Source organism: Brachyhypopomus gauderio, chromosome 1 (assembly GCF_052324685.1).
Source record: "Brachyhypopomus gauderio isolate BG-103 chromosome 1, BGAUD_0.2, whole genome shotgun sequence".
NCBI lineage: Eukaryota > Metazoa > Chordata > Actinopteri > Gymnotiformes > Hypopomidae > Brachyhypopomus > Brachyhypopomus gauderio.
Window position 1 is genome coordinate 44,939,536 of NC_135211.1, and position 19,466 is coordinate 44,959,001.

The 19,466-nt window shown below is 42.6% G+C and overlaps 1 long non-coding RNA gene across 1 annotated transcript in view; it reads left to right on the forward strand.

The window, feature by feature from the left end:
* Window positions 1-19,466, forward strand: part of LOC143521994 (uncharacterized) — a 73,383-nt gene that overhangs the window by 15,384 nt on the left and 38,533 nt on the right. Inside the window, exon 3 of the long non-coding RNA XR_013132892.1 lies at window positions 4,016-4,279. This is a non-coding gene — a long non-coding RNA (uncharacterized LOC143521994). The remainder of the gene's footprint in view (window positions 1-4,015; window positions 4,280-19,466) is intronic.

Sequence of the window (19,466 nt, forward strand, 5' to 3'; positions counted from 1 at the left end):
CCAGTTCAGCAACTTCAGGACCTCATATGTTTGCTTGAAGCAATAATGATTAATTTAGTGCATTATTAGGATAGTTAAGCCAAAATATGTCATTCAGCATGTCCGTTTTCTTTTTTGTTAACTTTTGACTGTTACATACCCGGGGAAGGTGCAGTCCTGCCCTGCTGCAGTTAAACCATTACAACACCCTATTTCTTTCTGTTTTACTATTTAAATCAGCATGAAATAGTTGAGCAAATTAAAGCCCCATTCATCTCGCGGCTGATGAACAAATTACTCTCTCCAAAGAACAGAGATCGTTTTCACGATTGCAAAAGTCAATATAAAAATACAGTCTGTGTGTTTTGCCATATCATTAGCAAGAGATGCCCCTTCACTGATCTGAGATCAGCGGAAGGCTCTGAATGTCCGTGATGGGCAACGCTCTGGGTGTTGAGCCGTGTGTCGTTATGATCTGGTTGAAGGCCACTGTCTTGACCATCTACAATCTATAATCACACACTACCCCTTCATCTAGTGCTTTGAAGTGTGCCAATGGACGTGGAGGCCAGATCTTGATCAAAGCGGGAGCAGAAGGATTTGCCCCGCGTGCCTGTTAGGTGAGGGCAGATCCAAGCAACCCAAAACACCACAACAATGGTGGACCAGCCTCTAGCTGTTTAATCAGAAACATCACTTTTATGCCTCCATCACACATTAGGAACTTTTTCAAAACAATAGCCTAATAAATAAAAAAAATAATAAAAGTTCTCAAAGATAGGTCATCAAAGCCATTAGCGTCTTGCACTTTCAGTCTTCATACAGTGTCTGTGTCACTGCAGCACATCAAGTAACACTGTCAGTTCCGCGTTATCCTTCACGTCTTCCTTTTCTCTATAAGACAGTGCCTGAGCAAATCACACTCTCTGAACAACGATCATTTGTGGCATAAAACCCCTGATATTAAACCATTTATCATTTATATGTTAAATCCCTGATATTAAACCATTTATCAAGCTCAATTATGAGGAAGCCTGTGCATTGTAATTAATTTGTCATTTAACGTCGCTTTTCAATTTAGTATTGCTATTGTATCGACATCCTCACGTTACACAAATCGCCTTGAAGCATGAAATGTATCCTTGCACTGACATGCAGATGGAAGTGGCTGTCAAGCAGTGGACGTGGGCTCACTGTAGTGATCCAGCTTCTCATACACCATTAGACCAGAACGGCGGGATCCTCCTCTGCATCGCATCTCAAGCAGGTTACGTTTTAATAAACATTGTATTTTGCCTGTTAAAGATGACATTGCATCCGTTCAGAGACTAAATCCCATTGGCTGCCCGTGCCTAAACGCTGACAGTCAAACGTTGTATGTAGTACGCTTTCAGTCCTGAACGCAACAAGTTTCAGTGCGGGAGGAAACGGATCAGTGATGGAACGTTTCCGCTGCTGTTTCGTCAGAACACACGATTCTGCCTTGACAGGAACAAGACAATCAGAATAAAAATAAGATCAGACCTACGCGAATTATAGCTGCTGGTTTTGCCGTGTATCAAGCTCGTCACATTTGGCTGCCAGCTGTCACCTTTTTTTCACCGTTCTTTTTGCGCAACACTTTATCATAACGCTCGAGCAGCAGGCTCGCTGTGCCTGAATCCCGTCTTTGCCGTTTCAGTACGTTCTGTAAAAGCACGCCGGGACTGTAATGCACTGTCAAAGTCTACATCCCAACAGAGCCCGTCATGTGTAAAGGTAACTTTGCAAAAGAGCACATGTACATTTAATAAACGATCCCTCTCCCTTTGGACCCCTGGGATGGTTTGACAGGGCAATTGATTCATGTAAAATGATTTACGAGCGATCACTGTTTAATTTATTGGTTCATTTGTTAACCTCCTTTCCAAGAGTGTTTACATAGACCTGCAGTTCCTTATAGAGTCCGCCGAGAGAACTCATCTCGTGTGATCTCTCTTGAAATGAAGCTGTCAGACCTCGAGAGGCATCAAGGTCATTTCTGTTTGGTCCATGATTTTAACATTAATTCTGTGTGTGTGTGTGTGTGTGTGTGTGTGTGTGTGTGTGTGTGTGTGTGTGTGTGTGTGTGTGTGTGTGAGAGAGAGAGAGAGAGAGAGAGAGAGAGAGAGAGAGAGAGAGAGAGAGAGAGAGAGAGAGAGAGAGCTTGTGAGAAACACAAGTGGCATGACAGAGAGGGAGTGAACTCCATGCTTCGCCATGAGCACATGCACCCATCCAACACCACCCACCCCCCACCTGACTCCCCCGTCAGCACGAGGGCAACAGGGCAGCTGGATCAAAGCCCCGCTGGGGTCGCCTCATCTTCTGTGGTCTGTCTCCTCAATGCCCACTCCCCAAACACCCCCCCCCCCCCCCCCCCTTCCTCCTTCAGAAAGCAAGCAGAGCCCTCTGATCCCACTCCGTTCCAGCAGGGCTTTGATTCACCCAGCACTGACTGCTTATTCCTACAGACGTAGTCAGATGGCTTTGAACCCTGATCTCTTTGAGGGGTGAAAAGCATTCAAGCTTTCTGAGTGAGAGCCAAAATCCAACAAAAAGCTCATCTTGCATCTCATGGCGTCAGAGGCTTGTGGTGGTAATCTGCCTATTATTTACAGGTTTTGCATGCAACGGGTTTAGACGTTAATTCATTTGATATTTACAGTATGGTGGTTTCCAGTCTTCCGTATAATGACCCAGCAGAGTTCTTTCTACAAACCAAAAGTCAAGTTTAAACCAAAACTTAAGCTAGAAGGCCTATTGAAGTCTAATAAGGTGGTTTGTAGTTAGACAAGTTGGGCGAGAGCTACAGGCCAGGTGTCTCGTTGAGGATGTTTGAGGATAGATGATGGAACATTCCAGAACGAGCTCAATGTTTGTGCTAACGTCAACGTGCTCTATACTCTCTAGCCCAGTCAAGCTACAGCCTAGCTGCTCTGATCATCATCATCATCATCATCATCTCCATGTTCTGATGATCCCATACATTACTAAGCATGTCTGACCACAAGTCTGATAATATACCGGACTCTGTATGGACTTTGAAATTCTGACTGCTGTTTTAAAAGCCAAAAGTGAACAAGGGAAGTATTGATAAATTCAAAAATATCTATTGCTGCTAAGGTTTAGGTAAGGGTATAATTTGAAGTAAATATCAGTAACAAGTTTAACTTCAGCAAATAATGATATTGTTAATGTAATTAATTATTTATGGATATTTACAGTCTATATATATTTAGAATACGCAGACAGAACGTAGTCAAATTTAACAAGCAAAGCACAGTAAAAAACATATAAGCCTAAATAAAACTGACTAGTAAAATACCGTTTTGTGGCTGTGGTAATTGTATTATGTAGTAGTATGTATTGGTATAGCAAAGCACTTGGTTGATATGAGCCCCGAGAGAGCAGTTCAACCACAAAATGGAGCCTATTATTGATTCTTCTGAGTGCTGGGAGTTCCAGGCTTGGCAGGAGCCCGGTGTCCTGTCCCCTGTCCAAACAGACTCGTGCGTCCATCTCAGCCTGACCCGTGGTTTACACAAACACGCAGGCTGTATCACCTCTCCTGTCTCACTGTCTGACACCATGGCACATAGTGATGCAGCGAAACACACACACACACACACACAATTAAGCCACATTCACTGACCCACTAACTACTTTGTCTTTAAAACAGAAGGCATGAGCTGATAGCTGATAGCTACTGTCCCTAAAGTAGTAGAAAAATCTTTAAACTTTTAAAACATTTTTTTCTCTTTTTTTGACAGTGACCGAAGCCCTGTTCCTCACAAGCATTGTAAATAGCACATAACCTTTAGCAGGAAGGAGCAGCGAGGTGACTGTGGACAGGATATATGTATGGCCACACATAATCCTTAGCTAATGCTTCACCAAACAGGCACTCTCTCTCTCTCTCTCTCTCTCTCTCTCTCTCTCTCTCTCTCTCTCTCTCTCTCTCTCTCTCTCTCTCTCTCTCTCTCTCTCCTCTCTCTCTCCTGCTTCTCTAACTCAGGCGACCAATTTCCCTCGCCATCGATCGGTGGTCAATTCCAGCCGCTGGAAGAGGCAACTCTTACTCCCTATGGATTTTCATGTCAGCCACATGACTGACTGCAAATAGTCAGTGGCCAATCACGCCCCACTTTTCGGCCCTTGCCGACTCCGGGGCCGGTGTGGCCGGGTCACACACTGCGGTGAAGGAAGAGGGTGGAGCCCGTGGTCCTGGACGCCCTTTCAAGGATCACCACCACCCCTGATCTAGTGATCCATCAGACTGGTGGGTGTGTGTGTGTGTGTGTGTTAATGTTTTTTTTAATACCATATTTGCATTCAGGAATGGCTCTACATGTGCAAGGGATTTGGAGAGAAGTACACTGCAGAAGTGCAGATCTCCTCAGTACAGGTTACTTAAGCTAAAACAACAACAAATAATGTTGATGATCTTGAAAACAAGAGTGTGACCTACACCTGTACACTTGCGTACTCTTACTCTCAAATAGTCAGTAATGCACAGACAGGCATAGTGTCACAGAGTTTTTTGCATGCAGAGCTAGAAGATAACCCCAGTGCTGCCCACAGTGAGATTAGCATGTGCTGAGATTAGCATGCGCTTGACCCCATGCTGCCTGTGTCAGGTCATGCCGCTCCCCAGCTCTGGCCCTTTCATTCACGTCATTGCCGCGGAGTTTCCACGGTGATGGCAGTCTGCAAGCAGCCCGTGATTTTGACACTGGCCAGCTGTGTGGCATAAAGTCTGTGAAAGAATGTACCAGTGGGAATTCAGAGTTCATTCTTAAGATGTGGCGTAGAATTTCTACAGCCACATTTGCCAAGTTCTGCTTAGTAATACAGATTAAGGTTAGTAAATCCTATGTGAATTTTAATTATTTGCATTTGGGTTAAGTTTTAAACCCATGTCAATAGTTGTCTAACAACAAATTAAATAATCAGGTGACGGGCCCATATTTACATGAAAATTCCATGGGAATTGAGAAGACCCGAGACTGAATAGTGCTTCAGACAGGTCCGCGGCTGGACACGTAGATCATAAAACGAGCGATACGGCATTGATGTGTTTCAGAGAGCAGTGAGGAACCAAAGCCAGAGAGAAGGAGGCAGGTGGAGGAATCTAGTGAGCTGGTATGTGTGTTTGAGATGATGGGTGGGTGGGTGGGTACATTTGGGCCCAAGTCATCACAGCCCAGGTACGCCTTCCTCAATTTGGGAATCTTTCACATCATCTTCCTCTCCATGTCGCACGTGTGCAGAAATCAACATGTTGATCCTTCTCTTCCATCTACCTGCAACTATTTGACAGCGCCCTGTAACAAACCATCTATTGTACATTATTTATGGTCATCTGTGTGAAGTCTTCCCCTTTAGAGTACAGTAAGTGGGTGAACTCTTCTGATTTAAAGACCTGGAGTTGGTGCTCAGGGTCCATGCTGGCCTCAGGCTGCAATTCTTCTGCCCTGGGCATTTTCTAACCAACAGATCTTCCGATAGCGAAATATCACAAATTGTCGGGGGAAAAAAACGGATACGGTCCTATTCCTCTAACAGCACACCCCATACTGTGTGATGCAAACATGGCCTTTGTACTCGAGCACGGCCTGCGAGTCTATTTTTGGGGACATGCATCTGGATTGATTGTTATTTGTTTGCGGTCATTCCGCTTCGAGATGAAGCAGCACGCTCGGGTTGCCTTATCGATCAGGTCTGTGGTGATGCAGAGCCCGGCCAGGAGGCTCCGGCCCATGCCAGGGACAACCAGAGAGCTTTGAGTGCATCAGAGGACACAGCTACTCTGACGGTAGTGGCTTTCATTGTAAGAACTGCTAAGACCTGCATGCTCTAGCTAGGGATATGCAAAAAAAAAACATGCTCCCTCACTTTAAGGATTTAACACAGATCTAATTAGAAGCTTAATAATACGCATGGTTTTTGTCATGTTTAACTGCTATGGAAACCAGAGCCCACATTTTTACATGTGCTTATATGATACCAGTGAATGGTTACAAATAAGTATTTAAATGTATAAGCTCCTGTATTAATGATGTCAAGTGAAATGCTAGTCAGTGGAACAGGTCACATATTAGTGCAGTGCTATTACCTGTGTGAGTAATGGAATTGCACTAATGTAAGCACAATATATGCAAATGTCTGTATGAGAGCGTACAGGGGAAGAGGGCATTGCCAGTCCATTTGGGCCCATTATTATAAATGGCTGTTTTAAATGATTGGTACCATCAAAGCTAGAGATGATGGCGAACTCATGGAGAGTACACCACGTACCAAAAAATGTCTCAAGCACAGATTCTTTCAAGGTCATTACGTAATGAGAAACGATGCCGACTCCACGAAGATCTGATAACAGCCAACCCACAAGTGGCGGTAAACAGGGATGTGTGCTGTGGTCGTAAACCCCAGCCTGAAGCGAAGACAGACGATCGCCACTCTCGGTTCATAAGCAGAAACAACACGAGAGCGGAAACGTGGGACATCAGTCAACTGTGGCCCCTTAATCACATCGTGATTAACAGCTGATGACTGCATTCAATAGCTGACTGACTATTTGATTACTTGATTGTTTTTGCAGAGTTTCGGCCAGCCCGATAAACAGGTTCATTTCTCCCAGTAGACACGTGTCTGCGTTTTTAATCCAGTTCTTTTGTCCGTCATGTATTTCATATTGTGTTCACACATGGTGGTTTTTGGCTCAAAAAAACAGATTATTTATACAAGCCAGAACCAACAAAACCTCAAACGAGGAGTTGGTGCGCTCCAGCTTGGTGTCTGGTTGCACAGTGCTGACTGAGCGTTGGGCTGTGTTTTCTTCTTTGTGACTAGTGTGGTATTGACTGGGCCCATTGATTCTCTTCTATTTACTGATCGAGCGTGCGATCTCCTCCAGCTGTTAGCTGAGCCTCACCGACTCCAAGGTGTCAAGGATGACCCGTGCAAACAAGCAAATAAATACATTCTTATGAAAAAAGGTAATTGAAATTATTTTCCAATGAACTGGCTCAAAGAAAGAGCTTCAGGGTCTATTTGCCTGACCGTATACAGTCATGCAACTTTTCATACAAATTCACACACAAGAGTACCATTATGGAAGATAATGCTGTGATGATTCTCTGATGGCATTCAGTAGCTTTATTAACACTGGTCTAAATGAGATTACAAGATTAAAACAGATTAAACCCACTTGCACATGGTAGCTTTTGGCAGATGCCCTTGTCCAGAATGACATACAGAAATGCTTTCTAGTTTTGATCAAATTAGGGATGCAAATTATCGATTAATTCATTAATCGTTAGTTGACTGATCTTATCGATCGACTTTCGATTAATCGATAAGCGGCGTTTTTCACCTGAATTTCAGTGTTTCAATAGGGCTTTTAAAAATATCAGCTAAATATACTGCTCAAAAAAATTAAGGGAACACTAAAATAACACATCCTAGATCTCAATTAATAAAAATCTTTGAAATCAGTTGAAAATCTCTCATTTCTACCTGTTGTCTGTTCCATTTGCACAAGAGCAGTTGAAATTGATTCACAATCAGTGTTGCTTCCTATCTGAACACAAAGTGTGGATGACTTGGAGTTACATTGTGTTGTTTAAGTGTTCCCTTTATTTTTTTGAGCAGTGTAGTTAAAACACTTTGTTCAAAAAGTATATATTATATTATGATAATTATATTGTATTATATTATATATTGCTCAAGTAATTATGCATGAGGAAATTATGGTATAACAAAATACATTCTTTCATTTTAAAAAAGGAATAAATTAAGGACTGGCTCAGTTCAATTTGAAACATTAGACATTAAAAAAATGTTTTAAAAAAAGAAGAAATTAAATAGAGAGCCAAACAGAATATTATTGAGCCCATGTTTGGACAATGTTTCTAGCTTTGTAGTGAACACATGCTGTAACGCGACCGGAGAGTGCCCAAGTTTCCACAACATCATTGAGCTTGTCAGTTAAACTGTCAGCGGTGTGTCTATCCGACATGTTCGTCGTAATCAGCACTGCAGATTTTAGCTGCCAGTTCTCGTCAGTGTAGTGGCACGTCACAGTAATGTAACTTTCTGTTGTTAGAGCCGTCCAACAATCTGTTGTAAGGGCTACAGTAGTAGCAGTAGATAGCTTTGTTTTTAGCTCACTCGTATTTTTTTGTAGCGAGCTTCGAAAACGCTCGCCTTCCCAGTGTAGCTGTGATTTTAGGTTGACCAGGTGCCCTGGTGATATGCAGGACAGCTGCATGCATGGTGTTCAAATGATAATTGAGTGAGCTAGTGGAACTGTTGTACTTCAATACCGCATTACACACAGAACATTTGACTTCTTTGCCTAAATTAACAATGTTGAAATTGTAGCGACTACTACTCCTCGCAGCGAATTCCCTAACAGACAGGCACTTGGCCCTTTAAGTGACACTGGGAGAGCGGCGCCTGCGCGCGCCAGGGGAGGGGAAGAGAACAGTGCTATTGTTTGAGTTGCGTGGAAAATAAAGTTTCCCTCCTTGGGATTTTCTGGATTACGCAGTTTCTGCCTCGTTTCCCGAACACGCTTCAAAATGGTCCCACACCGCACGTCTTTTCGCCCGCTTCATTTTGTTTTCCACTCTGGTCTTTCGCGACACGTGTTCACCTCTCGTTCTTACGCTCTGTTCAAGTTAATACAGGAGCGCTCTCTAATGATTAATCGTGATTAATACATTTTGATCGAGTAACGTCTTAATCGACAATTAATCGAAAGTCGATTAATCATTTGCATCCCTAGATCAAATATATATCCTGTGACAACAGAGTTGAGAATACTATGTGGCTAAAGCCCAGGCTCGAGTAAGACAGAAGACCGTACAGTCAGAAAGTTTTTGTTTGAGTGCATGTCTAAGTGCTTGGTGACTCACTGAAGAGGTGAGTCTACAGACTTCATGTGAAGACTGTCAAGTGACTCAGGACAGGCAGCGGAAGTTCATTTCACCACCTGGGTGCCATGATGGAGCAGAGTGTTGATGGTCTTTGTGTCTTGAGGGATGGTGGTTCCAGTCAAGCAGTACTAGAGGCTCACAGGCAGCATGGTGCAGAATAGAATTTCACAGAATGAATGAAGTTGCACTTTTATAGCGCATTTCTCAGAACCCAAGGACACTTTACAATCAACACACAGGTTTCACATCTATTCCGCACACCAGTGAGGAGCAGCAGGCAACTGCACCACAGAGACTCCACCAGAAGCCACGACTCCCTGGGGGACTGGGGAGGAGGGGAGAGAGGACTACGCCCAGGACGGAGCACCATCCACCACTGGGGGTGCAGGCATACCGTCATTCTCTCTCACACACACACACACACACACACTGAAAACCCAACCAGGCTGTGGCTTTGTAGGCAAGTGTCTGTGTTTTAAATCTGATGCACACTGAGACACGGAGCCAGTCAAGTGGTCTGCAGTCTCAGGCTGCAGAGAGATCAAGAACTCTCAGGACTAATGACAGCTTGGCTGATGTAGCAGCATGCAGCTTCTCAGTAACAGCTACAAGTGCCATTTCTGCAGAGCGCACCGCTGTAATCCCAGACTGGAATCAGGATCCTGCAGTACTTTTGTGTGAAAGACACCATATTATAAACACAATGTTCAAGAATTTTAGAAAGATAGAAGCCATAACCGGTTTGTACTTGTAGATGGTGTAGGTGTCAAGTGAGCGCTTCTCAAGTCGGCCATGTCCCTCGCAGTTTTGAAGTCCTCGGTTCTTGGCCAGATGACAAGGGCTCATTCACAGTGGAAGTTGTGAAAGAGAGCAGGTATTACAAAATGGACTGGAGAAATGTGCAATGGTTGGGATACTAAGAGCAGGAGGTGGCGCTCAGAACCAAGATACATTGTTGAACTACTTGTGGGGGAGTACATATTAAGGAGGTAAAAGGATCAGCAGACACATCTGAGGAGAACGTTGCTAGAAGAGTATGATAAAAAAGGAAATTAGTGTCAGCTGGAGTTGTAAGGGAGGGGCGGTGGTGGTGATGGAGTAAGAACACCAGTGCTGTAATTTCACTGCAGATACGACTTCCCCGCACTTGTAATGTGGAGGTTCTCTAGATGATGGACATAAGTCAGTCAGGTAAGTCAGTCTCTCTCTCTCTCTCTCTCTCTCTCTCTCTCTCTCTCTCTCTCTCTCTCTCTCTCTGACAGGATGATTACGGACTCGTGTGAGCTCAGTGCCTTTTGGGTTAAGACACTGCTCCAGGTCTTACAAAAAAAAAAAAAAACATACTTTGTTTGAGAAGTGTGGACAGAGTGAGTGAGTGAGTGAGTGAGTGAGTGAGTGAGTGAGTGAGTGAGTGAGTGAGTGAGTGAGTGAGTGAAAGAAAGAAAGAAAGACAGGGAAAGAGAGAGAGGCCGTGTGGGTGGATTCAACTATTATTACTTTGGAGAAAGAATATGACTTGCATACTGTGCTTGCAGCTTATGTGTGTCTAAGTCACACAGTTCTAAACAGGTTTATGGTAAAGGTCAACCAGACAGCATCCAGAAAAGTTACCTCCACAGTGAAATTACAATGTCCTTGTTACTCCATCACCCTCCTTACAACTCTGGTTTGATGGGCAGGCCAAAGCACGCTGAATATGCACGGAGCGGGGCCAAGACCACATGTGCTCCACTGAAAGAACCAACTCGTCATTCTTGCTATTTTCATGGCAGCTGACATTGAAATAATGCAGTGAGTCCAGTTGTCATGTGAAGGAGAAACAAAAACCCTGCTCCTTTGCCCTGGGCGTTTCAGCTCAGCTTCGCCACTGTTGGGGGCTTCATTATCTGCATCTCGGGGAATGCTGCCGTGTTTAATTGTTCTGTCTCTGGCTCCTGGACGGCTTCTTATAAAGAGCAGCACACACATTTACAGACATTGTTTGGGAGAAACAGTATCATTTAAACACAATACGATTTAAATCGGGAAAAGAAAACAAACTCTCCATGCGTTGGTAGACAAGCGTTGTTAGAAATAATAAGATATTTGTAGTGTGACGTTACGCAAAGCAGAGCTGTGAGACATGAGCTGGTGAGCGAACAGGTTTTTTGATCACTCAAGAAACAAAACAAAAATCAACAAGAAGGAAAAGTATTATTTTTCTGTGTATCGTTAGAGCAGGCTGAGGTGGAGCATGGGTGGAAGGAACCAGATGGGTTAACTAGCTGTGGAGGGATTTGATAACTTAGGACCCTGGTGGAGACATGTTGTGAACTGGAGTCGTAATTGGTGTTTGTGGGGGTGTTTGGGTGTCCTTCCTGGCTTCCCTGAAACCATCCCTGGACTACAGGTGGTCCCGAGTTGGGTGCATTCCAGGGGTACAGCGGCTGTCTGTAGCCTTCGACCCAGCATTCGAATGGCATGAATCTCACAGTAATGTGATTGTCACAGTAAACTGACATTTGTCTGTTCCCAAGGTCACACGTTCAGCTTAACCAATTGAATATGGGTGGTGTGTCCCAGCGAGAGGGTTACTGTGATGTTTCCCACGTAATGAACTGCACCACCCCCTCATACAGACACCAAATCATTTGGCAGTCCAGACTGTTGGTAAACATGCTGAAATAGCAGGTTTGTGGTCACAAGCACCTAGTGCAAAGGGGAAAGGGATGAAGCAAACTATCTTGGACAACCATCTTAGAACTATCTTATCTGGGTCTGCCATGGTTACGATGATGGTTTCACCTTCGGAGGCTGGGATATCTGTAAGCATGTGTGACCAGGGTCTGTCAGCTGTCTCCGGGGACGGCACCGTACCATAGGGAGGGTTGGGCCGGGTCTTGCTCCAGACAACAGTGTGCTTCCCCACATCTCTGAATCTGCACCTCAGCAACATGTGAAGTGTAGGTGGTGGACAGAGAGGAGGGTTGGTAGGAGAGATGGCTCGGTAGACATGCGGTCAACGGGACAAAGGAAGCGGTGCGCATGACGGTATGAGGATAATTTCAGTATCTGATTGTTGGGCCATGAAATGAGTGGATTGTGTTGTCAGCACCTGGGCAACCCAAGGTTTATGGTGGGAACTGGGGAAATCATTAAATTAAATTAAATCTGCTCAGCGCGAGGTGTAGAGTTGAAACAGAACACCATTTTTGGTGTGTGTGTGTGTGTGTATATGCACAGTATATACTGTATAATAGTAATCTTTATTTGTATAGCACATGTATAGCATGTATATTTGTATTAAAAGGAAGCAAAAATAAACATTAAAAGAAAGCAAAGGTAAGAAGGAAACAAATTATATTAAAAATAGAAAAATAATGTAATAAAGTAAATAAGATGGCAAAATCTATATATATATATATATATATATATATATATATATATATATATATATATATGTGTATGTGCTCGATCAGGTCTGAGGAACGGGCAGGCCAGTCCATAGCATCAATGCCTTCATCATGCAGGAACTGCTGACACACTTCAGCCACTTGAGGCCTAGCATTTTCATGCATCAGAAGGAATCCAGGGTCCATCCCGGTACCTAATGGCAGTCAGGGAACCTCTGGCTAGCACATGAAGGTCTGTGTGGCCCTCCAAAGAAATGCCTCCCCACACCATTACTGACCCACTGCCAAACCGGTCATGCTGGAGGATGTTGCAAACAGCAGAACATTCTCCACGGCATCTCCAGACTCTGTCACGTCTCCAGATTCTGTCATGTGCTCACTGTGAACCTGCTCTCATCCGTGAAAAGCACAGGGCGCCAATGGCGAATCTGCCAATCTTGGTGTTCTCTGGCAAATGCCAATCGCCCTGCATGGTGTTGGGCTGTAAGCAGAAGCCCCACTTGTAGATGTCAGGCCCTCATACCACCCTCATGGAGTCTGCTTCTGACAGTTTGAGCAGAAACATGGATATTAGTGACCTGCTAGAGGTCATTTTGCATGGCTCTTGCACAGCTCCTCCTGTTTCTTCTTGCACAAAGGAGGAGTTAGTGGTCCTGCTGCTGGGTTGTTGCCCTCCTACGGCCCCCTCCATGTCTCCTGGTGTACTGGCCTGTCTCCTGGTATCTGTTCCGTGCTCTGGACACTGTGCTGACAGACACAGCAAACCTTCATGCCACAGCTGGCATTGATGTGCCATCCTGGATGAGGTGCACTACCTGAGCAACGTCTGTGGGTTGTAGACACTGCATCATGCTACCTCTGTGGTGAGAGAACTGACAAAATGCCAAAGTGACCAAAACATCAGCCAGAAAGAATGAGAACAGAGAAAAGGTATGTGGTCACCACCTGCAGAATCACTCCTTTATAGGGGTGTCTTGCAAATTGCCTCTCATTTCTACCTGTTGTCTGTACCATTTGCACAACAGCAGGTGAAATTGATTCCTAACTAGGTTGGTTAATTTTTTTAACAGTGTATAATATATCTAATATATTATATATATTGTGCACTTATTATGTATATTGTGGCCAATAGCTGGTGTTCAAGTAAGAACAGCTGTGCTACTGTTTCAGACAGACGTTGGAGCTGTACGATCAGGAGGAGATGAGGCCAGGGTGCCCCAGTCAGTTATCTCAATTTGTCGAATAGCACTTTTATCAACACTAATATTATCTCAAAACTTGTGAAAAACAAACCTAGGGTTGTTACCATGGCCATAGCCAGCTGAGGTCACTAAGGTCCAAACATTTCATTTTTGGAGAGCTAAAAATAAAATTTGGAGCAATGAAACTGAAAGTGGTGGTAAAAAAATGAGTGGTAAAGGTCTCTGAAGAGATGAGTGCATGCTTAATGCAGTTCAGGCTCGTTATCGAGTGTCCGGCGTGTGCTGCAGTGTGCGTGGTGCTTGCGTAAATTACAGCTGCTGTCATAGAAGTGCTGATGGTGCATGTTGGAAGCCCGCAACCGATCGCTGTTGTGTAAAATCCGCAGGCATGAAAAAGAAAAAAAAAACGATCAGAAAGACAACGCATTGCTCCTAATGCCCTTGTCTCTGAGAAACTTTCAAATAATAACCATCTAAAGCATGTTCTGGCCATGATGAAGACCTAAAAAATAATTTTATATTATTAGGTGAGCTAAGAGTTCACACAGCTACAGCATAACAGTATCCATAATGATAATAAGACAATAAGATAAATAAAATGTTTCAAAGCCAAATTTGTAAATTCATATATTGATACTAGTTTGCAATAGTCTTACTCCTCAAGCTTTTTTCTATTCCTATACCTAGCTAAGATTACAAATAAGCATTAGTGTGTCATATGCATACATTTAAAATGTATTTATTAGTTATTCAGCAGTGCATATGAAAGCTCAACACCTAGCTTACAGTAAACTAGCAGCACATTAGGTCTATTTCAGCAGTGCGTATCCTCACAGGAAACAAACTCATGAGACACCTCATGCCACTTATTCAAATCCAGATCGTTTGGCTGTCTCGGCCTCTCTGCACAGTCCTACTCAGTGTGCTGGTTTTGTAGATGGATCTTTGAAGAACCCTGGAAGAAGCAGAATGATCCAAACGTGCAACCTTGACCTGCACGATGCACGACTGGGGTGCAGGGTGATCAGCACCATGGTGATCAGCACCATGGTGATCAGCACCATGGTGATCAGCACCATGGTGATCAGCACCATGCTCCCACCCACATCACGCACACACGTGGACACTTGTTGGGTCTCGGGGCAGCCGCGGGACTTTTCATCCCACGGACTGGACAGGGTGTGCATGAGGAGGCACTTCTCCTCCACAAACCAGATCATCTTGTCCAAGGCTTCTTCCTCATATCAACAGATAATCTCAGTCTGGATTTCTTCATGCAACCTATCCAAGAAGACATCAATCAACACCTCGTTACACCGAGTGGCGGCTGCCATCGACCAGAAATCCAAGATGTAATCCACCGCTGAAGAGGCGTGCTGCTCTCACAGGTTCTACCACACCTCACGTGAAGAACCACCACCTCCTGCTGGTATTATAAAGTCAAGTGCGTGCACGTGCAGACGGCCTCGTGTCTGACTAGGTGTCTGCTGGGATATGACATGTAGCAGGAACGGTATAGAACGTGTGACAAACAAGAACAATAAAAAGGGCTTAAAAATAAGACCAAAGATCAATAAAAATGAAGGAATAAAAGGGAAAATCAATAGACATTCATCTTAAACAGGGCATTGGCTTTGCTATGATGTGACATTGAATGTTTCGCTAATACATTTCGCCAACATGAAGCATGTTTCAACACTACCTCCATGTTGTGTTCCAACACATCGGAATACTAATAAGAAAGCAATTTACCCAGGTCTCACCCATCTGAAGACACACAGAGCTGATCGTAATCCTCTTAGGTCCTCATTCGTCACAAGATGCGTAGGTGACAAACAGCTCAGTAATTGGACTGGCTCGCCACTCTTGCACAATAGATTTGAAGAGAAACAATGACCCGGAGGCTCACGTGAGGCCTGTTTCAGCCTTACATCATAGTTTTATGCGCATGCTTCAAGAGCACCATGTTCTTTATGGAAATGAACAAACATATCCGAGTGTTGGTTATTGGTCGTCTTGCACTTGGACTGAAGCTGTCCAATCAAAGACATCTGATAACCATCCTTTTTTGGTATTGAGTGAGGAAAGAATGCCTTAAGGCTCACTGTTACATTTGTTGTGCTATATTTAAAAAGCCAAGGGCATTTTTAGAGCCCGATCTAACGATAATAGTGATGGATTTGGTGGGAGGGTCTGGCAAGTCACAAATCTGGTTTTGTGATTTTTTTTATTGCCGACCTCCAATAAAAGAAACAAATATTCATATTATGGTAAATCCAACAGCAAATTCCAAGATGAAAGAGTGTGGTTGTCAGAATGCACTGGTCTTGACATTTTACTCTACTTCTAGAGTCATAGGAGAGAAGGGAAGGTCATAATTTTCAGCAGTCAATGTTTTTCTTATAGTATTTTTCTTGCTGTAGATCTTGTGTTCAGACTCTATATATAAAGAAATCTAATAGACAGTTTTTTTCTTTGCTTCACATGGTCAACAAGTGTTCAGCTTACCGTACCTCATCTGCATAATATTGCCTTTGATCACAGGGCACCAGCAAAATAATTTGCAGCAAGTTGGCCCACTACAGCTAGGTGGTTTGGAAGTGGCTTTGACGAACGCTGTGGTAATTACATTTGTGTAGTATTGATATTGTACAGGACATAGTTGGATTTTGTTATAAGCATTAGTGTCTCACACAACTGTGTAAATCATACATTATGATATGAACACAACGGGTTCTGCAAGTGTCATGGATTTGAGAGTCAGATCTCTGCGCCACTTTTGATATTTGTTAATTGAATCTTTTGAGTCTTGAATCTCTTTATCTAAGGATCTTTCCCATGTTCTACTCAGCACTTAAGAGAAAAGTTGTTCATCTGTGCGTCAACTCCAGTGTAAACTGAGATTTTACCCCTGGTATCTGATAGAGAAATGTAAGGTCACTCTGCACGTTATTTCACATCATTTAGGTCATGCATCACTTTTATTTCACTTCGTTGAGGTCATACGCCACTTTTATCTCTGTCAGTTAAGTCTAATTTGCTCGCAAATCCTTTTGATCCTATGAAATTACTTTTCCTCCAAGAAAAAAAAAAATGAAATGACTACTGTAGAACACATTACAGCTCTTGGTTGAATGCTGAGAACAAGGACGATATTTTCACACTCCTTCATTTTCCTGATTTTCGGTGTTTGTCAATTAAAATAAATAACCAGTAGGAGTTGAGAGAGGTGATAACAGTACTCTCATCTGCCTGCTTACAGACATCTATCTTGTACCAGTCATATTTGTCTTCTACAGAAAATATAAAACAATAATAATAATAAATCTAGCCAATAGCGCAAGAGTTAAAAGATGGTTGAAAGTACGGCAACTGATGAAACACCCCAATGAACGCTTAATGAATGGTTCATAATAAGGAACATTGAGTGCAGTTTTACACTTAAAACACCATTTCAAACACCTAATTAATTATTTGATTTATCCTGCATTTTTGTTGAAACCATTTCAGTACAATTTATTACTATTTGAACATAAATAATTATGGAAACTTTGTGTGCTTGAAGTTATACAAGTATTCACTGTCTAAGTCTTAAGTATAGTGTTGTAATTCTAATTAACTGTACCAAAACAATTGGGAAATAGGCCTATTTGTACAAACTCGTTAAATTAAGTATTTATAACTAATGGCAAATATGCTTGTAACAGAAAGAAAACAGGGTGAAGAAACACTGCAGATACAGAACAGGAGCTCTGGCAGTAATAACAATGATCCTCACTTGCACTAGACACAGGAGGACTCTGTGGACATGGGGAAACTAATGTGAGAGTGGAAGCAGGTGAGGATCATTACGCTAAAGGAGGCCAGGTGACTGTCCTTGAGCCAGGGAACGGTGTTGAGTGGGACTAGCAAGAGGAGACAACAGAAGCCCATGGCTAACAGTAGTAAACAAATGAGCACATGAGGAAAGAGCTCTCACAAGTATCCACCCACAAACCTAATGATCCAAAGGTGAGAAAACCCCCGATTTTTAACCTGACCATAAGCATGACCATGTATAAGAGAAACCCCCTCACAGAACAAAGAAATGTAATAAAAATTGCTCCAAAAATCCATTGTTTTGAATTGTTATATTAATGCGTTTATTTTATTAAAGATGTGCCGTTAGATACATACTGACAGTTTATCAGATTTCTAAGATGTATAATTGCTGTTTGAGTGAGCAGTAACTGAATTTTTCAGAGAGCTTTATTTTCTACGACAGTCTGTAGCCATTACAAGCACAAATATTAGTGACATTACAACCTTGCATGAAGTGACTGAAGGACTGAGCTCAACGGAAAACTACCAGTGGACCTCGATGGCCAATGATGAATAAACATTGATAATATTTCTATTAAGGATCCTGCATTGTTATGCATGGTTTGTCACTTGTTAAAATTGTAGATCTGTTCCAACTTTAAGTGACAATACATGGAATAAGGACCTAACCACTAACCGTATATCAAAACATTAAGCTTTTAAATACAGGTTTAGGGCGGGTAATATGACCCTCTTTCCTGTCCCACACCAGGTGTGCAGTTATAATGATCTGTCCTCTTCAGTCCGTGGTCATAAGAAATCAATGTTGTCATCTAAAGTTTGGTTGGCGAGAGTTAAAATGTCACTGTAGCAACAGCTGCTATTGTTGATGCCTTTGTATTGGCTATGATCACAAGTGAACCAAGTTAAGACTCTCTTCTCCTCAGACTCCTAAACCTGCTCCCAGAGCAAAGAGTCCCTCTGCATGTCTCAGCCACACCGTTTGATTGACAGGAGTGCCTCTTTCATAGTGGAAATGTGAACGCAAACAGGTTTGCAATTGCATTCTCATTTTAGCAGGGCGGGAGCACGACGGTGATGAAGTGCGATTGGAAATGGGTGATTGTTATTCCGCAACAGTCGTAGCGATAAGACAATGAAAATGAAATGTCAAAAGGACTTTGCTTTTTCATTTTAAATTTGATAGCCATTGTACACGGAAATTCAAATGCAAATACATGCTTAGCATTGGAATTGTGTCCTAAATAATGCACACTGTTAAATGCAACTGTAAATATACCATGTAATTAGCACTTTGAAATTTGCATTTGGAATATAATGTGGTACATACAAAATTATAAATTGGCTTGTGCTTTAAACTGATTTATATATATATATATATATATATATATATATATATATATATATATATATATATATATATATATATATATATAGTTTTTTATATATATAACTTCATGTGGCCCTCAGATTAGCTATATATATATATATATATATATATATATATATATATATATATATATATATATATATATATATATATATATATATATATACACACACACACATCCATACAATATTGCCAAAAGTATTCGCTCACCCATCCAAATGATCGGAATCAGGTGTTCCAATCACTTCCATGGCCAGAGGTGTATAAAATTAAACACCTAAGCATGCAGACTGTTTTTACAAATATTTGTGAAAGAATGAGTCACTCTCAGGAGCTCAGTGAATTCCAGCATGGAACTGTGATAAAAAATGCCACCTGTGCAACAAATCCTGTCGTGAAATTTCCTCAATTCTAAATATTCCACAGTCAACTGTCAGCTGTATTATAAGAAAATGGAAGTGTTTGGGAACAACAGCAACTCAGCCACGAAGTGGTGGCCACGTAAACTAACGGAGTGGGGTCAGAAGATGCTGGAGTGCATTGTGCGAAGAGGTCGCCAACTTCCTGCAGAGTCAATCACTACAGACATCAAAACTTCATGTGGCCTTCAGATTAGCTCAAAAACAGTGCAGAGAGCTTCATGGAATGGGTTTCCATGGTCGAGCAGCTGCATCCAAGCCATACATCACAGTCTGGTGTGCACGACCTTGGCCTGCAC